Here is a 22,106-nt window from a genome sequence, read left to right on the forward strand (position 1 = left end):
TTCACTGGGAGAATATCCTTCCCACCTCCCAGCTTCCTTCGTTCTTTTTCTTACTCCCACTCAATAAAGAAAACAAGCAAAAAATTACTTTATCCAGAACCTTTTTGATAATTTTGCTCAGATCAGCATCCTAGGCCCCAGGCTCTAGGTTTCTCTTCTCTATGTCATTAGTATTCACAACTTTGTTATGCTCTTCAGTTGAGTTATCTGCTTGGATACCAACTTTTTAAAAGTTTATTTACTTTGAGAGAGACAGAGATAGCATGAGTGGGGGAGGGGCAGATAGAGAGGGAGACAGAGAATCCCAAGCAGGCTCCACACTGTCAGCACGGAGCCAGATGTGGGGCTTGAACTCATGAAACCATGAGATCATGACCTGAGACGAAACCAAGAGTTGGATGCTTAACTGACTGAACCACTCAGGCTTACCCTGCAACTATTTGTTTTTAAAGACGCTTTACCTCTCCTCCATTTCTGACCTCCAAGACTCACAAGAACAGAGCAGTGTAAAATATATTTACACATGGCTTCTTTCTGTGTAATTCTGAATCTTCAGTTAACAAAAAAAAGGAAAAGAGGAAAAAAAATCATACAAAGCTTAAACAACATGAAACAGATATCTCTTTAGAAGTTTTTTTTTTAAAAAAGAATTGATCCCTAGGGGCGCCTGGGTGGCGCAGTCGGTTAAGCGTCCGACTTCAGCCAGGTCACGATCTTGCGGTCCGTGAGTTCCAGCCCCGCGTCGGGCTCTGGGCTGATGGCTCAGAGCCTGGAGCCTGTTTCTGATTCTGTGTCTCCCTCTCTCTCTGTCCCTCCCCCGTTCATGCTCTGTCTCTCTCTGTCCCAAAAATAAATAAACGTTGAAAAAAAATTAAAAAAAAAAGAATTGATCCCTAAAATATCCCACTCCTTAATTTATTTCTTAATAGTTTATTTTAATACCAATCTTACTAGCAGCCACTGATTTGAATGCAAATCTTGCTCAAGTCAGTGTTCTTTTGGCATCATACCCTTTGGGTTTGGGTTTTTTTTGTTTGTTTCAGCTTTGGACTATTCTCTAAAATGGTAGGGCAGGTTGAGGGAGAAAAGGGCTAAGAGATGGGAGGGACATTTCTGCGGCTCATTCTCATTGCTTGCTGTTCTGCTTCCTGGAAAGATGCTCATTTTACTCATCTACCAGTGAGACAACAGAGCCCTTGTTATCCTGTCCACTCCAGTTTCATTCTACAAGGGATTTGAGATGATTGTCTCCTTAATGCTGCTGCACATAAGCTGGGAACAATAGGAAAATCTGGGCTGGAACCAGTCTTTCTTATCCAGTGATGGGTATATGTCAAAAACATGAATGAAAACGAAGGTGAGCAATGCTATCATTAACACTTAACATAGCTTGGCACTGCTCAAACTTTTTCATCTCAGGACCCCTTCACACTTAAAAAAAATTGAGGACCCCAAAGAGTTATTATATAAGATATTACAGTTTTTAAAAGATATAAGATATTAAAACATATATTTAAAATCCATTAGTTAATTCCTTTAAAGATAATATTAATAAACCATTACATGTTATCATAAATGACATTTTTTTGAGAGAACCAGCATGAGTGGGGTAGGAGCAAAGGGAGAGGGAGAGAAAGAATCTTCAGCAGGCTCCATGACCAGTATGGAGCCTGACACGGGGCTTGATCTCACAACCATGAGATCAAGACCTGAGCCATAATCGAGAGTCGGATGCTCAACCGACTGAGCCACACAGGCACACCCATAAATAACATTTTCAAAAATAAAAATAACTATTTTCCAAAACAAAAACATTTCATGAGAAAGTAGCATTGTTTTTACAATTTTGCAAATCTCTTTAATGTCTGGAATAAAAGAAGATGCATGGATTATCAAATCGCACATCATGTAGCTTCTTGAAAACTCCACTGCACATTTGGAGGAAATGAAAATGGAAAAGATAACGTCTTATTATTATTCTGAACATAGTTTTGACCTCACAGGCTCCCTGAAAGGGTCTTGGGGACCCTTGGGGATCTCTGGGCTCTGCTTTGAGAATGGCTGACATAGATGAACTTATTTCTAAAGTGAACTCAGGCAGTTAAAAGTCATAAAGGAACAAAAGGATGGCACTAAAGGCAAAACTAGATTGTGTATAATTAAGGAAAAAGAGATTTTTTTCTAGGTGATTCTGAGAAATGAGATTTTGAGTATATCAACTATAAGGAAAGGTAGCACTGTCCAAGAGAACTTCCTGCAATGACGGCAGTGTTTACATCCGTGCTGTCCAATACTGTAGCCACAGCCACAAGGGGCCAGTGAGCCCCTGAAATGAGGTTAGTGAGATAGAGGAATGGACTTTTAAACTTTGTTTGATTTGATTTAAATTTAATCTGAAATAGCCACATGTGGCTAGTGGCTACTATGCTGGATGGCACAGTTCCAGACAAAAGAAAAGAACTGGCTGGAGAAAGCCACTTCATCAAAGGAACAAGAAATCTTCTATCAGAAAGGGACATCATTTCTTTTCAGAAGAAAGAAGCCTCCACTCCCAAGTGACCTTAAGGCTAGGGTTGGAGAGATGAAAATGAGGCTATAGATGGCTTTTCCGGGTGGCCGTCACCACTCTGCTTTTCACAAGGGAGTTTGTGATTGCTAGAACACAGGGTAATCTGTCATTGACTATTACTGCATGACACCATCACTTCTCAAGGTGCACTCTTCTGCCACAATCGCGTGCATGATGTCACTTGAGATGATTTGATTCTGTTAGGGACACCAGGATCAGGCCATCCCCAGAGGGTGTTTGTTCCCACCCTGAAGGTGGTGGTTCTTATTGGGGTTAGGCACTCTTCTTGCTTCACCCTAGTCCTGACGTTGGTCCTGGTGAGATGTGTAAGGGAGATCAGGAGATAGAATATATAATAGGCCTGGTGCATTGTCTTGAACACACTAGGGTCTCAATAAGTGTTATCTTTATTGTTTCTTGGGGACAAGGAGCCTGGAAAGCAGGAGCTGGAGCTGGAGTTGGCACATTGGCTGCTGTTGAAGTTGTTGGGCTGTGAAAGGCCCCAACCTGGGGTCCTTGTTCTCAGTCCCTGGACAGGATGTTCAGCGCTCTAAGGCATATGCCTGTGAGTGGGGCCTCAGTTACCTCATCTACAAAACGAAAGGGTTGGAGATCAGTGACCCATCCTCACCCAGGTGTGAGAGCTGTTCCTTTGTACCACAGGGCTACCATCCATAAAAAGTGCTGAACTAGAGGAGCTCTATAAGTCCTTCTAGAAAAGAAATGAGTTCTTGTGGGTGATTAAAATGAGTTGGATAATTACCCTGTGGTTTTAACCAATGTAGACATAACCAATAAAGGTAATTCACACTATGCTTTGAAGGACTTCGCATACATGTACAGAGAGAGCATCCTCATTCAGTTTTTACAGGATTCCATTGTGGGGATATACCATGATTTCTGTAATCAGCACCCCTGTTCAGAGCCATTTAGATTATTTTCAATCTTTGGCTTCAATCTGATGTTTGAAAACTATTGGACCACATAAAGTTGTCTGTATAAGTGTGATTCTCCGCAATGTGGGTGTCCTACATTTTTAGTAGTCAGGTGTTCAGGAGGGACAATACGCCTTTCCTAGGGGGTCATGTTAAAGGTGTGAGGATTGTATTATGGAGGAATTTCCCCTTTACAGAAACCTGAAGTATGAAATGATATGAAAAAAAGCACATAACTTAAGAAGTGATGATTTTCTTTTAAAAATGCTTTGCTTCATTTAAGGGGCACCTGGGGGGCTTGGTTGGTTGAGCGTCCAATTTCTGCTCAGGTCATGATCTCACAGTGTGGGTTCAAGCCCCGCATCGGGCTTGCTGCTGTCAGCGAGCCTGCTTCTATCCTCTGTCTCCCTCTCTCTCTCTGCCCTCCCCCTGCTCATGCTGTCTCTCAAAAAATAAGTAAACAACAAAAAAATGCTTCATTTAAAAAGAGGTTTACCCAAGTGTTGCTTTAGATGGAGAGTTGCTAAGTCTTACAAATATGTTTTGATCTTACAAAAATTGAAATTACCTTCATCTTTGCAGGAATATAGCTAGTGTATTAAATAAAGCGAGCTGCTCCTATATTGTATCATATTTATCACATACTGTATATGGATTCATAAGGACCATTTAAGCATTAATATTATTGTGCTGCAATTTTGTTACAGTGAACGGGTATTGGTTAGGGTTTGGCAATCTCACTGTTGAGTAAACATTTTTGTCAAAATGATACTTATTTTTATGAAATTCAATCTGAAACGATCCTTGGGGATCTTGAAAGATGTAGCTCACTTCTTAGAGCCTAGCTTTGGAAAATATTTTGGCTTGGCATTGTAGATATTTTATTTTTAATCTGAAAAATCTTTTTAACTCTCTTTACCAGTTTTCTCTTTCGTTTGTTAGAATAATTAACATTTTCTCCAAGAAAAAAGGAGACATTCTGAATATATAAAACAACTGGTTTGCTAGAAAGCAAACTTTTATTTTTCTAATTGCTGAGGAAAGCCTAATTAGAGCGACTCTTGTCGTGACCAGCAGTTTTCTAAACGTTTTCTCTTTTTTGATACATCAGAACTATATGGCATAAGTTACCATTTCATGTCCAAATTTTGTTGTTTTCCTTCACTTAAAGTATCACTTTGCTGTTACTTTCCACCAATGTTACACCTAAACAGATTGCAAATACAGAGAAGTGTTACCAATACTGTTTCCCCAGAGCAGGGAAGTTGTAAAATGTTAATTGAATGGAAGAATTTGGTCTTTATACGTTAGTGGGGCTTCACTTATCTCAAAAATTGGGATTTAAAAACCTTGAAAATGCAATATTATCCCCTGAAAATGCAAAGTAAAAATAGCAGTTGTTGCCACTTTGGTATATATATACAGGTAAGCAAGGCAAGAGGAGGGAGAGGGGAGAGGAGGGAAGAGGGAGAGGGAGAGAAAGAGAAAGACAGAGAGAGAGAGAGAGCACTCTCATTACGCCAGGGGAGAATTTGAACTGAAAGGGCACTTTCTAAATTTCCGGATGAGCCCACAGAAATGACAGACAGTGAAGAGTCAAAGACAGTTTTGAGCAGGATTTTGTGGCAAAACACGGAAAACAGGGAAAGCATTTCATGTTTTATCCATGTGCTCGGTTGTGCCAACAGTGGCTGAATGTTGCATAACAACATAGTAGCTGTGCTTACCGCAGCTGTCGTTTAAGGAATGTGGCAGATTTGCCTGACTTAAAAAATCTTCCGGCAAAAATTCCATTTTTACTTTAGGAATTTTACTTAGGAACTGAGGAGAAGGCTTAGAAAAATGCAGAGTGGAATGCTCACTGCTCTTTACTTGTCCTATCCCTCCCCCTGATATTTGGGCTAGGGGAGGGCACAGCTGAGAGGGGATCCCCAGGGGCTGGACAGGGTGCTGGGGGGACTATTGTTCCACAGGCTGTTGCAGTGTGTGAGGCCAATGGGCAAATAGAATCAACTCTGTTGGAGTTGGGGAGGGAGGTGCTCACCCCAAGACAAGACCAAGTACAGAAAATCGAGGCCATCTGCCTAATAAGGACATAGGAAGCCAGCGGCTGCAAAGTCAGCCTACAGAATCTGGGGGCCCAGGTACACTTTTTATGTAGTTTCCTAGCAGGCTCTCTCCTTTCTCTCCCTTCCTTCACAGCCCCCTTTCACCAATTGACCTGGTGTGGAACTCTGAAAATCTAAGAGCTCACCCATCTGGAATGTTAAGAGGCAGCATCTAGATAAGAGGGCTTGGATTACACGGCTGCATTTTCCTCATCTTTTTTTTTTTTAACCTTCTATCAATTTCGTTTTTAAAAAGAAATTGTTGTAAATAAAACATATGTAATATAAATCTACCATTTTAACCATGTTTAAGTATATGCTTCTGTGGTTTTAAGTACATTCGCATTGCTGGGTAACCATCACCACCATGCATTTCCAGAACGTTTTCATCTTCCCAAACTGAAACTCTGTCCCCATTAAAACTAGCCCCCCATTCCCTTTGCCCCCAGGCCCTGGCAACCACCCTTCTGCTTTCTGTCCCTAGGCGCTTCATGTAAGTGGCCTCATTTTTGACAACATCAAAGTCCTTCACAGTCCTGTTTGCTATGTACTTGCTGGCCGAGGCCTTGCATTTGAATGTAGACGCTACTGATGGGGAGAGACATGAGGTGTCTGTCCAGTTAGGCAAACGCTGAATGAGGACTCACAGCACATCAAGGACATGTACACGTGCCCATGCAGACCGCCAGGGGTGGGGAAGAGGAAGCTGCCATTTTAGATTGGACTTTGGGTGGAGAGTCTCTGTATTTCAGTTACTCACTGGTAGACAGAGGAAGTTGAATTTTAAAAGCTGTTTAATGAGGGAATGGTGAGGGCTGGGCAAACATGATTAGTCACAGAGCTCCGGGCCTAGGTTATTTATTCTCTGGAGAGGCCCAGCGCCTGTGAGTGGAATGGATTGCCGACTGGGACGCTGAGTAAATTTGACCAAGAGGCCTAAACCGAGGGGGAAACTGGTCTCTTTATGAGCTCTATTGACACTGAATAGAAACGTGGGCTTAATTCCAATTTGTTTCCTAGCAAAATAAATACACAAATATCAAGGGAACTTCCTTGTTTTCAGAAAGAGGAAAGAGTCGAAGTTATTATAAGTATGAAAGGCAAATGAAAAGGGGATGAGTGGTTTTGAGGATAGGATAAAAATATCTTGGTAGGCAGTTCCATGTAAGTGTAAAAGGATACTCTGAAATCTTTCCTGGCTGCAAGGGCAAGCAGGAGTGGATTGCATCCCCCAGAAAGGTTGTGGATGTGATTATATTCAGGGACATGCTGGGCTTGGACACCAGACCAAATCACAACATAAACATTAGAAATAACGCCTTTGTTTTTGTAAAAATCACGACAAACTCATTTCTCTTCAAATGCCAACATTATGTTAAAATCTAGATCCACATATGCATGTAATTATTTATGGAGTGAATGAGTGAACAATATAGATACTTGAGAACTATAAAGAGGTCCCAGTTTAAAGAAACCCTATGTATTTTAATAATCAGCGACAAATCTCCCATTCGTACACTATTTAGCAACCGGCCCTCACCGCTGCAAATAGCACCGCTATTTGCTTTAAATAGGGGATTATGATGTGGACCTCTTCTTGTTAGAAGCTAAACTGTTACATCCAATGTTTTGTGCTTTCCAGCAGAGAAGAGTCTGTGCATGGGCGGTGTCTATCAGTTACTCCATATAATAAATACATCAAACATTTAAAAGTGAACTGAGAACTGAAGGTGAATCCTTTCAAACTTCCGGTGTTTTATAGCAGTTTTGATCATTTATTATTCATTTAACGTTTTCATGCCCTGATTCTAAAAAATAACACATGTAAATTGTAGAAAATTTAGGAGATACAGATAGGTATCACAAAAACAAATTAAAATGGTAATCCACTATTCAGAGATAAATACTGTTCTACTCTAATGTGTTTTCTCTACTCCAGTTTGTTATATATATCAAAAATGGAGGTGGACAGTTTTATATCTTCCTTTTTCATTTAACATTCTATCATAAGCATTTTTCTCAGCCATTAAAGATTTTTCAAGCATGGTTATGCTAATGGCTGCATCATTTTATTAAACATGGTTATTTTATCATGTGGCCATACCATACTTTATTTTACTATTCACCTGGTGTCCGAAGTTTAGGTTCTTGCAAGCTTTTGTTATCAGAAATGGTTCTGTGATGAGCTTTTGTTTTCCAATGATCTTTGACCTTTTCCTCAGGTCAGGATCCCAAGGACGGGGAATGAAAACTTTTTAAGCTTCTTAAAACATTGTACTACATTCCTTTCCTGCAGTTACTCTCTCCCAAGTAGAGTAAGAGAGTGGCTGTTAGTATTGTCTTTAAAATAGAGTAAGCACAAGAATGTAAAAACAAACATTTCCACTATGGCAGGTGTAAAATGATGACCTTAGGGTTGTTTGAATTTGCACTTCTTTGATTGCTAGTTAGCCTGAAACACTTCAATATGGTAATAGGTTATTTGTGGTTCTCCGGAAAATTGTCTGTTCATGTTCTTGGTCCACTTTTTTGTCTATTTGTCTGCCTTTTTTATCCTTGATAAGATTTTTTGTTTTTGTTTTTGACGCTAAAAACACAGTCCTTTGTCACCAGTAGTAACCAATAGAAAACTCAATAGGAAAACAGACGTTCATACTAGCAGTGCAAATTAGAAAGCTCCTGGGAGGATTTTATAAAGAAAAGTTTTAAATTTTACTGAGGGATCTGAATACATGGAAAGCTTGATACATTTATGTTTAGGAGGCCTCAATACTCTATAGATGCAAATTCTCCCTATGTTAAGCTATACATTCAGTATAATTAAAAACAAAAACCTCCACAGGATTACTCTGGGAAACTCAACAATTGATACTTAAATTAATATGAAACAATGACAGTGCACAAAAATCTTAAATAATTTTGAAAATAACAAAAGATGGTGGGGGGTGGGAGGGAGAGACTCGTTCTACCAGATATCAAGATGTATTTCAAAATTACAACAATCTGAAACAAATGGTATTTTGACACAGGAAGGGACAAACTAATATATGAAACAGAGGAGAAATACTGCCTCCCCCAAAAGGAGTCATTGATATATACAATGGCTTGTTTCACAAATCAATTGGGAAAAGACCAACTATATTCAATACACAAAGTTGGGACAATTGGCTCTCTATACGGAAACATGTTCAAACTAGATCCCTACATCATATCCTCAAATAAATTTTGCTACATGGAAGTCCTAGAAGTTAAAACAACAGCAACAACAACAAAACAAACATGCTCTCAAAGAGAACAAAATGTCAAGAAGATCTTGATGATCTTAGGGTGTGCAGTTCCTATCTCTTGCCAGGACAGTGCAATCCCTTCCAACTTATCTGCCTGGTTTCACTTAGGCCTCCCTCCACCTGTTCTCTGCTTTGCAGAACACAGTGACCCTTCTAAATTGTAGGTAACATAAGGTCTCTTTTCTGCCTCTCTCCAGTGGCCCACAGGTGGCCCCTCCCCTGCCTATCTCTCTCACTTCATTTCCAACCTCTTGCCCCCTGCTCACTGAATTCCAGCCCCACTGACCTCCTGCTGATTGTGTCACAAACATTTCAAACACCTTTACCATCCCAGGGCTTCTTTTCTGGCTTTTCCATCCATCTGGAATGCTTTTGCCCCTGATATGTACATAGCTTATTCCCTTATTCCTCCCAGGTCCCTGCCCAGAGTGGCATCCCCTGACCACCCTAGGTAATGCTCCCTTCTCCGTCTCTATCCACTTACACTTGTTTACTTTTCTTCATAACACCTCCCCTCCCTGGCAATAAATTCCATGTTTATGTAAGCTCTACAAGGGCAGAGGCTTAGTCTGTCTAGTTTATTACTGTAAGTAATAATAGAACAAAGAACAAAGCAGGCATTCAATAAACATTTGTTCAATGAATGAATGAATGAATGACCTTAGGCTAGATTCCTTCCTTCCTTCCTTCCTTCCTTCCCTCCTCCACTTTGTCTCCCTTCTTCCTTTCATCTCTCTCTCTCTCTTTTTCAACAAGACACAAAAAGCACAAGTCATAAAGGAAGAGATTGATAAATTTGTGTACCAAAATGTAATGTATCCATTGGGCACATGATACCACAAAAATGTTAAAAGCCATATGATAACAATAGTAGGCATTCAAAACAGGGCAGAAAGTCCAGAAATAAACCCATGATTATCTGGTCAATTAATCTTTGACAAAGGAGGCAAGAATATGCAATGGGAAAAAGATACCCTCTTCAACAAATGGTGTTGGGAAAACTGGACAGCTATATGCAAAAGAATGAAACTGGACCACTCTCTTACACCATACACAAAAATTAACTCAAAATGGATTAATGGCAGTAATTTTTCTGACATCAGCCATAGCAATACCTTTTCAGATATATCTTCTGAAGCAAGAGAAACAAAAGCAAAAAGAAACTATTGGGACTACATCAAAATAAAAACTTCTACACAGAGAAGGAAACAATCAACAAAACTAAGTGACACCGTCCTGAATGGGAGAAGATATTTGCAAATGATATATATGATAAAGGGTTAGTATCCAACATATATAAAGAATTTATACAGCTCAACACCAAAACTCCCAGATAATCCAATTAAAAATGGGCAGAAGACATGGACATTTCTTCAAAGGAGACATACAGATGGGCAACAGACACCTGAAAAGGTGCTCAACATCACTCATCATCAGGGAAATGCAAACCATCACAATGAGATATCACCTCACACCTGTCAGAATGGCTAAACTAAAAAACACAAGAAATAACAAATGTTGGCAAAGATGTGGAGAAAAAGGAACCCTCATGCACTGTTGGTGGGAATGCACACTGGTGCAGCCACTGGGGAAAACAGTATGGAGTTTCCACAAAAAAAATTAAAAATAGAACTACCATGGGATCCATTAACTATACCACTGGATATTTACCCAAAGAATATGAAAGCACTAATTTGAAGGGATATATGCACTCTTATGTTTATTTCAGCATTCTTTGCAATAGCCAAACTATCGAAGCAGCCTAGTGTCCATTGACAGATGAATGGGTAAGGAAGAAGTGGTATAAATATACAAGAGAATATTATTCAGCCATAAAAAAGAATGAAATGCTGCCATTTGCAACAAAATGGGTGGATATAGAAAGTATAATGCTAAGTGGAATAAGCCAGTCAGAGAAAGGCAGATACCTTATTATTTGACTCATATGTGGAATTTAAGAAACAAAGCAAGCGAACAAATGAAAAAAAAAAAAGGAGATAAGCCAAAAAACAGACTCTTAACCATAAATAACAAACAGATGTTTACCAGAGGGGAGTTGTGTGAGGAAATGGGTGAAATAGGTGAAGAGGATTAAGAGTACACTTATCTTGATGACCACTGAGTAATGTATGGAAGTGTTGAATCACTAGTTGTACACCCGAAACTAATATAACTCTGTATGTTGACTACACTGGAATTAAAAATTTAAAAAGCAAAACTACAAGGATTAGTACCCAGAATATACAAGAGCTCTTACAAATCAAACAGAAAAAGACACGTAAGGCAATAGTATTGAATAAAAAATATGGCCAGTCAATTTACAAAGGAGGAAACACTGAGGACTACAACTCCTAGGGATGAAAGCACAAAAGGAAAAGGTTGGAGTTTTTTTTAACTTAGAGGTTTCAAGGAGAGACCCTACGGGGCTTGGACTTACACTTCCGAGGAGGCAGGAGCTTATTGGTTGATAGTAGTGTTTTTGAGCTCAAAGGGAGCATGATAAGCTTGCTCTGGGAGTGTCAGAAAAATTGCAAGCTGGAATCTCCTCTTCCTCCTCCTCCTACTGGCATGATTCACCACTGTTGGGGTGAAGAAGCATTACTAGATGAATGCTGACAGCCACAGGATGTAAATGGGAAGAAACCTTGACTTTTCTTTCTTCCCCAGACTTCTGGTTTTCTTTGAGTCCTCTACTGGTGGGGCCAATACAGGGAGCAGCTGGCAAAAGAGAAACTTGGTTTACACAGTCTCAGCTTCATATCATAAAGTGGGATACAGGAGACAGGGCTTGAAGTTGAGAAGAAAATAGCTTAATAACTGACACTCCCCAATTTTGTGAGTCTTCTTAGAAGACAGGGTCTTGCCTCTGCAAGGGGGTCAGATATACTCTGTCCTCAACCCTGGCAGTTGGAGTATGACCTAGGCCATTTAAATGGACTACGATTCTTGAGTGAGTGACATCAAGATTGAGGAAGAGTTGAAAAATTACTCAGGGTTGAAATTGCCATATTGGGAGTCCAGAGGTGGGGTGTTTAATGTGCAAAAGTGGTAGGACCAGCAGTGGCACTGACTAAGACTCTACTTGTGCCATTGCTTGGCTGTGTTCCCTACTGTCTGCTTGCCCTTGTTCTTGCCTGTCTAAGAGATGGTCTCCAGACGTTTCTTCTGCAGTTTAATGACCCAATAACCAGGATATCCTTTTTCTTCTTACTTGCATTCAAGTACTCAAACTGATAAAAATATCATGCATGTGAATTTTTAACAAATGACTGGAAGCAAACATTAGAAAATATCAAGAGTTGTTAATTCTGGGTGACGGGGCCATAGGAGTTTCTTATATTTTTATTTGTATTTTTGTAACTTTTAAGTTTCTCAAAAATAGAAAAATTAAAATTTAAAAATCGTGTGAAAATTCCTTTAAAAATGCATAAAAGGCAGAAGTCAGCTAGTCACCCATGTATTTTCCTATATTTAAAAAAGATGCATTTAACTCTAAAATGTATCTGAAAATTAGCTGGTAGGTATGGGAAGTGAAGCCTCTATCCGGAAATGTTTTTCCCAAACTTTCAGTTTTCAGTGTCTAATTTCCTAGGCCCATTGGCCAAGTAATACTAATGTGAGTTAGTTTTTTTAAAGTCTTAATACATTTTAGGGCTATTTTTCCGGTGTTCTATAAATCTTTTAGTGATAGATTTGGACAAGCTGTATTAATACCAGCCAGAGCTAATTACCATTTTAAACCCTGAATTTCAACCACTCATTTTTTCCATAGTTTCCTACTGTAGGTTGGGTCATTCGGGAAGCAGTCTTGGAGACAGAGTTTAGTGGGCAGGATGTTTATTAAGAGTGTCCTTGAAGTCAACACCTGTAGAAGGGAAGGGAAGGAAGCAGGAGTGGACAGGGGGAGAAGTCGACCTGTGAAGCCGTCCCAGGGACAGCTTAGGGCAATCTCACAGGGAGCTGTGTGATGAAAATGGCCCATCAAAGTCATCCTGTGTTGGGCCCAAGTGGTCAGGCCTTTATACCCCTGCCTTTCCAGGGTGCGGGCCTCTGTAGCTGAGGTGGTCCCTGAAGGGGCTGACAGCACTCCCTACAGTGGGGGCAACTAGGCCCTTCACTGATGGGGGCTCCGCGTAGCATGACTCCATGTCCGCCACGTGCTCTAACATTGGAGAAGCACTTTCTATGTGTTGGGCCTGTGCTAGGACATGTTCGCATTGGTTATATCACATAGTTCTCACGGCACTCTGAGGGACTGGTTGCATTTTACATTTTACACATGAGGAAACTTGGCTTGTGTTTGTTTTTCCTGATGAAAACCCAGCACGGGGCAATGTTTCACAGGTGGCCAACCACTCGGAGCAGCCTGCCTGCTTATGTAGAGGAAGAAAGCCAGCTCTTTACTGGAGAGTGTCAAAAATTTGGACTTGAGGTTCTTCTTTTAACTTCCTTTTATACCCTCAGGTAATCACTCTTCCCTCCTTGCTGTCATTCCCTCTTTCATTTCAGTTTATAATTTTTTAAAGAGGTGTAAGTCAAAAGAAGACCAGTGAGAGCTAGCTGCAGTTCTCATTTCTTTTTTTCCCTTTAGGGTGTTTGCAATGGGGAGGGGGTTGTTTTGACGTGGTAAGTACAAGCAGGGTTGTATGAAAGAATTGATGTCTGCTCCTCTGACTTGTTGCCCCAGGATTGCTTCCCTGCCCTTCATTGAATTTCTCATTAGTCAGCAACTGGATGTCCCAGCCACACGGAACACAGAGGTGACTCAATTTGTTATCTGATGATCTGGAAAGTTAACACCAGCAGGGCGGTGCTTTAGTATCATTAAGAGAAGCAAATCGGTACCTATTAGAACTTGGGAAGACATTTCTGCTAGGGAAATGGTGAGCATAGCTTTCTTTTTTTTTAAAAAAAAATTTAATGTTTATTTATTTTTGACAGAGAGAGAGAGAGAGAGAGAAAGAGAGAGAGAGAGAGAGAGACATAGACAGAGCATGAGCAGGGGAGGGGCAGAGAGAGAGAGGGAGACACGGAATCCGAAGCGGGCTCCGGGCTCTGAGCTGTCAGCACAGAACCCAACATGGGGCTTGAACTCACAGACCGCAAGATCATGACCTGAGCCGAAGTTGGATACTCAACCGACTGAGCCATCCAGGTGTCCCTGAACATAGCTTTCTATGTGAGGATGTTGACAGGGAGACTGAAGAAAGCCAGATATCAGGAGAAAATCAGTGGGGATGAGGCAAAGCAAAGACAGCATGGAGCAGGAGAGAGTACTGGAGTCAATTTCAGGACTGGCTCTCACATCAACTTGTGAGGCCGAAGACAGCTCTTTGGGCTTTGGCGTCTTTTCTCTGTGAAGTTTCCTCAAAGCTCTGCGTTTCTACAGAGAGTCACTTGGAAAGACAAGCATGGTAATGATGAAGACACAAAATTTAAAAAACTGTCATGGGAATACAGGGCTCAGCCTAAGGAATATAGTCAATGATAATAGCACTGCCTGGGGACAGATGGTAACTACACTTGAGGTGAGCACAGCATAACATCCAAATTTGTCAAATCGCTGAAACCAATGTGCACCTGAAACCAACGTAACATTGTCGCTATACTCAAACAAAATTTAAAAAAATTTAAAAATTATATAAAAGCATAAGAGATGAAGCAAAGGGATGGTGTTAGATGTTCCTCTCACTTGGATTCTTTTAATCATATGAAACTGTTAAAACAGTCAACTTCTTTCATATTAAGATTTGATGATCATGTGGACTGATGGGGGAAGGGAAGATTGCTCAGTATTTCGGGAAAGGAAGACTCAGTCAATTTTCTTTTGGTGAGTTATTAAGTTCAGTCTTGGGATGACCATCTTTATACTTGGAAAGGGTAAAAGTGATGCTTTCACAATGAAAGGAAGATTCTGAAGAACTTGGCACATCACAGAGAAAATTATAAATTCTTGGATCTAGCAGATTGTGGCTCATGTTTACTAAAAATACTTTGTGGGCCCAAATCAAATGACGAGAGAATAATAATTCAGATGAACAAAGGCACCAGAGGTGGAATTAATTTTGAAAAGTATACAGAGATGCAGACTTAGTAGAGACTCTCTGCTACAACAATGTAAGGGAAATGCAGGCGTCTACCTTTTATTGAGTAAAAGTAATGGCACTGAGCTCCAGGACTTTAGTGCAGCACCCTCGCTTCAGATTCTACCTTCCAATTTACAAGCTTTGTGTCTTTAGGAAAACTCCTGGGGTGTCTCTGAGCCTTACTTTGTTCATCTGTAAAATGGGGATAATATTAGTACCTGTCCTTATTGAGGATTAAAAGTACTTGCATAGTACTTGACACAAAATAGAAGCTCAAAAATATTAGAAGAGTAGGAGCGCTTGGGTGGCTCACTCAGTTAAGCAGCTGACTTTTGATTTCAGCTCAGGTCATGATCTCACAGTGTTTGAATTTGAGCCCTGTGTGGGACTCTTGGCTCGCAGCAAAGAGCCTCCTTCAGATCCTCTGTCTCCCCTTTCTTCCCCTGCCCTCCTCACGCTTTCTCTCTCTCAAAAATAAATAAACATTAAAAAATTTAAAAACATATTAGAAGAGTATAAACATGAAATGAATGTCTTCATTTTTACAAAGCTATTCTGAAAATAGCAGCAATTACAGAACAGATAGAGATGCAAACTGAGGACGTCTGTCTAATGTAACTAAAGTCATCTACAAACTGAATTGTGGAGATTTTAGCACAGGGAAGAGAAGCCAAGAGTTGAAATTTTATATTCTAGTCATTATGCTGTTTTTACGCCAGAACTCCAAAGCTTCATTACTATTTCCTGTCGCTTTAAATATTGCACTAATTACTGTGTCCTCTGAGAATGAATTAACAAAATTACGTCTAGACTCATGAGTGTAGAAATCATCTTACTTTGTATAGAGATTTTAAATGGTTACATTGTGAGTAGATACACATGCAGCAGGATAGGATATTCATGTAATTCATTCTCTTATCTTAGAAAAAAAGGTTAATCAAATGCCCTGTTTGAGAAAGAGATAGAAAACAGCCCGGCTTGTGCTTCTTCAACATGCTTTCCTGGCATTATCAGTTGGTTGCCTCAAAATGTGACCTTATACTGTGAGCATTGAGCCAATTCCTTTCTATCTAATTTGAGAACTATTTACATATATGTAATATATATATAGTGTGTTGTATATAGATTAAACATTCATACATGTATATATAAAATATATATAATTTTTCCCTTGGGGACATTTTAGCTATTTAACTCTAGTAGTCTGTGCTTTACCTGTTGTGAATTTTCCAGAGTGGAATGTTTCTTTTGGCTCCTTCCTTTCTCCTTGTTGCTTAAGTAGTTTGTTGTGTGTAAATATGTATGTATAAGTATGCATATGAACAAAATACTATGATAACACTTCGCCTCAAATGAACACAATGATTGGGCAAACTGACCTTTCAGGAACTTGGTCAAGAACGAATAAATAAGTAAAACAGGTCTCTGAGTGCCTAAACTAGATATCAGTCAGTGCATGTGCAAAAGCTCATGCATTTTATTATAGTAAAGCATCCCAGGTCCTTACTCAGCGCTTTTTTATTTGTACTTAACACACAGTTCTTTTTTTTAAAATTTTTAATGTTTATTTATTTATTTTATTTTTTTAATGTTTATTTATTTTTGAGAGAGAGAGACAGAGTGTGAGCAGGGGAGGGGCAGACACAGAATCTGAAGCAGGCTCCAGGCTCTGAGCTGTCAGCACAGAGCCGGACACGGGGCTCGAACTCACAGACCTCGAGATCATGACCTGAGCCAAAGTCGGATGCTCAACCGACTGAGCCACCCAGGCGTCCCATAATGTTTATTTATTTTTGAGAGAGAGAGAGAGAGAGGGAGAGAGAGAGAGAGACAGAGCATGAGAGAGGGAAGGTCAGAGAGAGAGGAAGACACAGAATCTGAAGCAGGCTCCAGGCTCTGAGCTGTCATTAGAGAGCCCGACGCAGGGCTCAAACCCACAAACCAGGGGATCATGACCTGAGCCAAAGTCAGATGTTTAACTGAGCCACCCAGGCGCCCCGCACACAATTCTTACCCACATGATTATCTGCCCTCACCCCTTCCCCCCACAGTTCACAACAGATTAGAAGCAGCAAATGAGAAGTGTTATTTTGGGAAAGTACATTCATGGGGGTGGGATGGGAAGGCATGTCACTGCTAACTTATCGGAAGAGGGGGGAAGAAAAATTATAAAGCAATAACAGGATTAAAAAGGCCCCAGAGTCTGGTAACATTTAGAGTTGGGCTAACAGAATCTGAGGGCATCGATTATATATAAAAGAGAACAATTGTTAGATTTCACAATTCTTTTCAAATCCCAAATCAATAAAGAAAGGTCAGTTTATGTTTAGAGGTAGAACACACAAGACAGTAGGCAATAAGATGTCAAAGTATTTTAACCTGAACTGATGAAGAATGATTAGGCAGGTTTATAGAGGTATAATTTACATATGGTTAAACTTCTCTTTTTTAGGTGTATAGTTGTATGAATTTTGAGGAGTGTACACAGTTGTGTAACTACAGTATACAGCCCTTCAAGTTTGGCTCCTTTTGCTTGTCATAATGCTTGAGATGCATCTGGGTGAACTGATTAAAATTTAAAAAATGATTTGTGCTTAAAACTGGAAGAACTCGCTTATCACCTAAGGTTTTCTGATAACTGAGATCTGCTCTACAGATAATATAAAAATAGTGGGTTCTCTTAAAGAAAATCCATGCTGTGGGAATACAGGCAACAGCATTCACCATTGGGTGGGAAAAATAAATTGGTACAAACTTTTCTATTCTTTCCTAAGTTTTTCCTTCTCCTCTCTTCTTGTCAAACGAACACACCAGAGAACCTGTGGTCAGTGCCCAGCATGTTGTCTGGCACAGAATAGATATTCAACAATTAGTCATCTCCTTCCCCTTACCTTTCCCATTCTCTGTTTATATCCCACTTTCCCTTTTTTTCCCACACCCTTCAATACTCTCTCTTCAAGCAGCTTTACAGGTCAGCCAAGGTGAGTAATTATGTTAAGAGTTGCTCATTATTGCCCCAATTTCCATGACTTCTAAGAGCCTCTGAGACTTAGTCACCTGTGGAAAAGTCATCCAAAGAAAACAGGGCTTATGGTTTTGGCCTTTCATTCCGTATTTATATACATGTGTGTGTCAGGCCCATTTTAGGATGCCAACTGAGCTCACCCTTCTTTGAAATTGCCCTTGTGAAAGGGGTGGGCCCAGACAGCCATGTTAGTACTGCATAACTTTTGGCCTCAGCTGACTAGGCTGGGAGTAGACAACTGATCAGGGACAACAAATCATAAGCTGGGCTGGCTTAATCAGACCATCTCTCTTGAGAGCTGAAACAGAAGAATCCAGAGAGAGACTCTGGTGGACTCTTGAATTGAAAAGTTATGTAGAGCTGGCTCTCAGCCGTGGTGCTGAGAGAAACTGGAGCATTACTCAGACAGGCTTAGAGAACTTTGGGGCCCATGAGAGGCCTCAGAATTAGTCTCTGTCACCAACATGCCAGTCTGCCTCCTCATGGCCTGACAAGATTATACTTCCTCTTTTTTGTTTTCCTTTTAAAATATCTTTTTTTTCTGTTTATTTACATGTGTCTGAATAAAACATGGAATAATATAAACTTATGGATCAATTTAAATAATATAGCTGCAAATCACTTAGTAAGCATATAGATTCATGAAGAGAGCTCTGCCAGGGAAAATGCTTACTGAGTTGATAGGAACACAGTCTTCTACATGCTTTTCCAGGAAAGCCTCATAATTGCTTGGAAAAAATGTATAATTTGTTTACAGATAAATATGAAATATATGTGGATTTTCAGAATTGTTCATTTAGAGAAGAAAAAGGAAAAAATATGGATAGTTTAGAAACAGTCACAATGAGAATGCTCCCGTGTATAGGCACTTATTGGTGCTGGAACACATGACATTCGACTATGCTCATTACCCAAATGTGTGATATATTCTGAAAAAACTAAATATGATGCTAAACAAAATTACATTCTTGAATATGGAGCTCTTTTTAGTTTGAAAAACTTCTGATGCCTGGGGATATATTAATTTTGGATAAAATGTTTGATGAAGGGAATAACATATGCAAATAATTGCATGTTTAGAACATCTCACTTTACCTCATGTAAGAACTATCTTTATGAAAGCTGATTAAAAAAAGTAAAACTTGATGACTACGAATGCCAAATATGGATTTTAGAGTTCACTCTTGGAAGGTGGCTGAAAATGAACTATTAAGTTATCAAAATCATGAGATGCTAATTAAGCAGATAACAATACAGGCTTATAGTCCTTGTTGAAATGTGGAAAAGCTGAGGATTGCAGTATATAGTATCTAATGAATTACATAAGCCTCTGCCATTCTTTGTTTCTCTCCTATATTAAAAATAAAAAAGTGGGGCGCCTGGGTGGTGCAGTCGGTTAAGCGTCCGACTTCAGCCAGGTCATGATCTCGCGGTCCGTGAGTTCGAGCCCCGCGTCGGGCTCTGGGCTGATGGCTCAGAGCCTGGAGCTTGTTTCCGATTCTGCGTCTCCCTCTCTCTCTGCCCTTCCCCCATTCGTGCTCTGTCTCTCTCTGTCCCAAAAATAAATAAACGTTGAAAAAAAAATTAAAAAAAAAATAAAAAAGTAATGCTGGTGTTATTGCTAGTGTTATAAATGGGAAAAATTTGGTTATTGTAGGAAATCAAGGTAGATAAATGAATAAGGTCACTAGAAACTTGATCATAAAAACAGATGTATTAAACAATAGAAATTCATAAAATGTGGAATTTATTTTCCTGAGGACACTGGTGTACTACATCTAAGCCAGAACTGTTGAATCATGTAAGTTCAAAACAGTATTAATGATCTTGTACATACTTCCTCCTTGAATGTCTGCTTGCTTGTCGTACCTTAATAGTCACCACTTCTCCTACTCACACGAATGTGAATGACTTCCAGTTCACAACCAAACAATGTCTAGTAGAACACTCACCTTGCACTTAGGATTTGTTTTCGGGTCTCCTGATAGAAATGTGCTTATATATAATAGAAGCTTCAAGGAATATTTCAAAATTGCAGGGTAATGAGTATAATAGTTTCTTGTTGCTGTTGTAACAAATTACAACAAATTTAGTAGCTTAAGGCAACATAAATTAAGTTCTTACAACTCTGGAGGTCAGAAGCCCATCAGTTTCATTGGGCTAAAGTCAAGGTGTGGATAGGGTTGCATTCCGTCTGGAGACTTCAGGAAAGACTCGGTGTCCTTTCCTTTTACACCATCTAGAGGTCATGACCTACATTTCTTGGCTGTGGCCTCCTTCCTCACATCCCTCTAACCTCTTGCTTCTGTCATCCTATCTTCTCCCATCTCTTTTAACCTTCTTGCCTGCCTCTTATAAGAAACCCTGTATTTATATTCAGGACCCACTCAATAATCCAGGATAATCTCACTACCTCAAAATCCTTAGTTTAATCATATCTGCAAAGTTCCTTGCCATGTAAGGTAATATTCATAGGTCCCAGGGATTAGGAGTTGGATATCTTTGGGGACCATTATTCACCCTACACAGTGAGGATTTTTTTTTTAGTGTCACGTGGACAGAGGATATCAGGAGAAAGGATGTATTACTGGAGGGTGGGAAGCTGAGTGAAGAATGGAGGAGGAATTAAGGGACAAGCAGATATAAAGTCTTACAGATTCTGAGTCCCAAAGGCCAGGTGGGAGGATTGGAAGTATATTGTTGTAAGGTTCTTATACCATACCTGAAGTAGCATGTTACTTGAAGGCAGACTGTGATAAGTTAAAGATATGTATTAAAAACCCTAAAGAAAGCACTAAAATAACACAGCAAAGAGTTTTGCCAATGAGCAAACAAAAAAGATAGAATGGAATCATCAGAAAACTGAATCCAGGGGCGCCCGGGTAGCACAGTCAGTTGAACATCTGACTCCTGATTCTCCTCTGGTCAGGATCTCATGGTCTTGAGATTGAGCCCCACGTTGGACTCTGTGCTGGGCATGGAGCCTGCTTAAGATTGTCTCTTCCTCTCCTTCTGTCCCTCCCCTGCTCATGTGCACTCTCTCGAAAGAGAGAAAGAAAGAAAGAAAGAAAGAAGAAATAAAGAAAGAAAACTCAATCCAAAAGGAAGGAGAAAAGAGGAAAAAAGGAACAAAGAACAGATGGGGCAAATAGAAAACAAATAGCAAGATGGTAGATTTAAAAATAACTGTATCTTGACAAAGAAGGAAAGAATATCCAATGGAATAAAGACAGTCTCTTCAGCAAGTGGTGCTGGGAAAACTGGACAACGACATGCAGAAGAATTAACTTGGACCACTTTCTTACACCATACACAAAAATAAACTCAAAGTGGATGAAAGACCTCAATGTAAGACAGGATGCCATCAAAATCCTTGAGGAGAAAGCAGGCAAAAACCTCTTTGATCTTGCCCACAGCAATTTCTTACTCAACTTGTCTCTGGAGGCAAGGGAAACAAAAGCAAAAATGAACTACTGGGACCTCATCAAAATAAAAAGCTTCTGCACAGCGAAGGAAACCATCAGCAAAACTAAAAGGCAACTGACAGAATGGGAGAAGATATTTGCAAATGACATATCAGATAAAGGGTTAGTATCCAAAGTCTACAAAGAACTTCTCAAACTCAACACCTAAAAAACAAACAATCAGGTGAAGAAATGGGCAAAAGACATGAAGAGACACTTCTCCAAAGAAGACATCCAGATGGCCAACTGACATAGGAAAAAATGCTCAACATCACTCATTATCAGGGAAATACAAATCAAAACCACAATGAGATACCACCTTACACCTGTCAGAATGGCTAACATGAACAATTCAGGCAACAACAGATGTTGGTGAGGATGTGGAGAAAGAGGATCTCTTTTGCATTGCTGGTGGGAATGCAAGCTGGTGCAGCCACCCTGGAGAACAGTGTGGAGGTTTCGCAAAAAACTAAAAATAGAACTAGCCTATGACCCAGCAATTGCACTACTAGGCATTTATCCACGGGATACAGGTGTGCTGTTTCGAAGGGACACATGCACCCCCATGTTTATAGCAGCACTATCCACAATAGCCAAAGTATGGAAAGAGCCCAGATGTCCATCGATGGATG

The sequence above is a fragment of the Prionailurus viverrinus genome, chromosome X (assembly GCF_022837055.1).
Source record: "Prionailurus viverrinus isolate Anna chromosome X, UM_Priviv_1.0, whole genome shotgun sequence".
In the NCBI taxonomy this organism is placed as follows: Eukaryota; Metazoa; Chordata; class Mammalia; order Carnivora; family Felidae; genus Prionailurus; species Prionailurus viverrinus.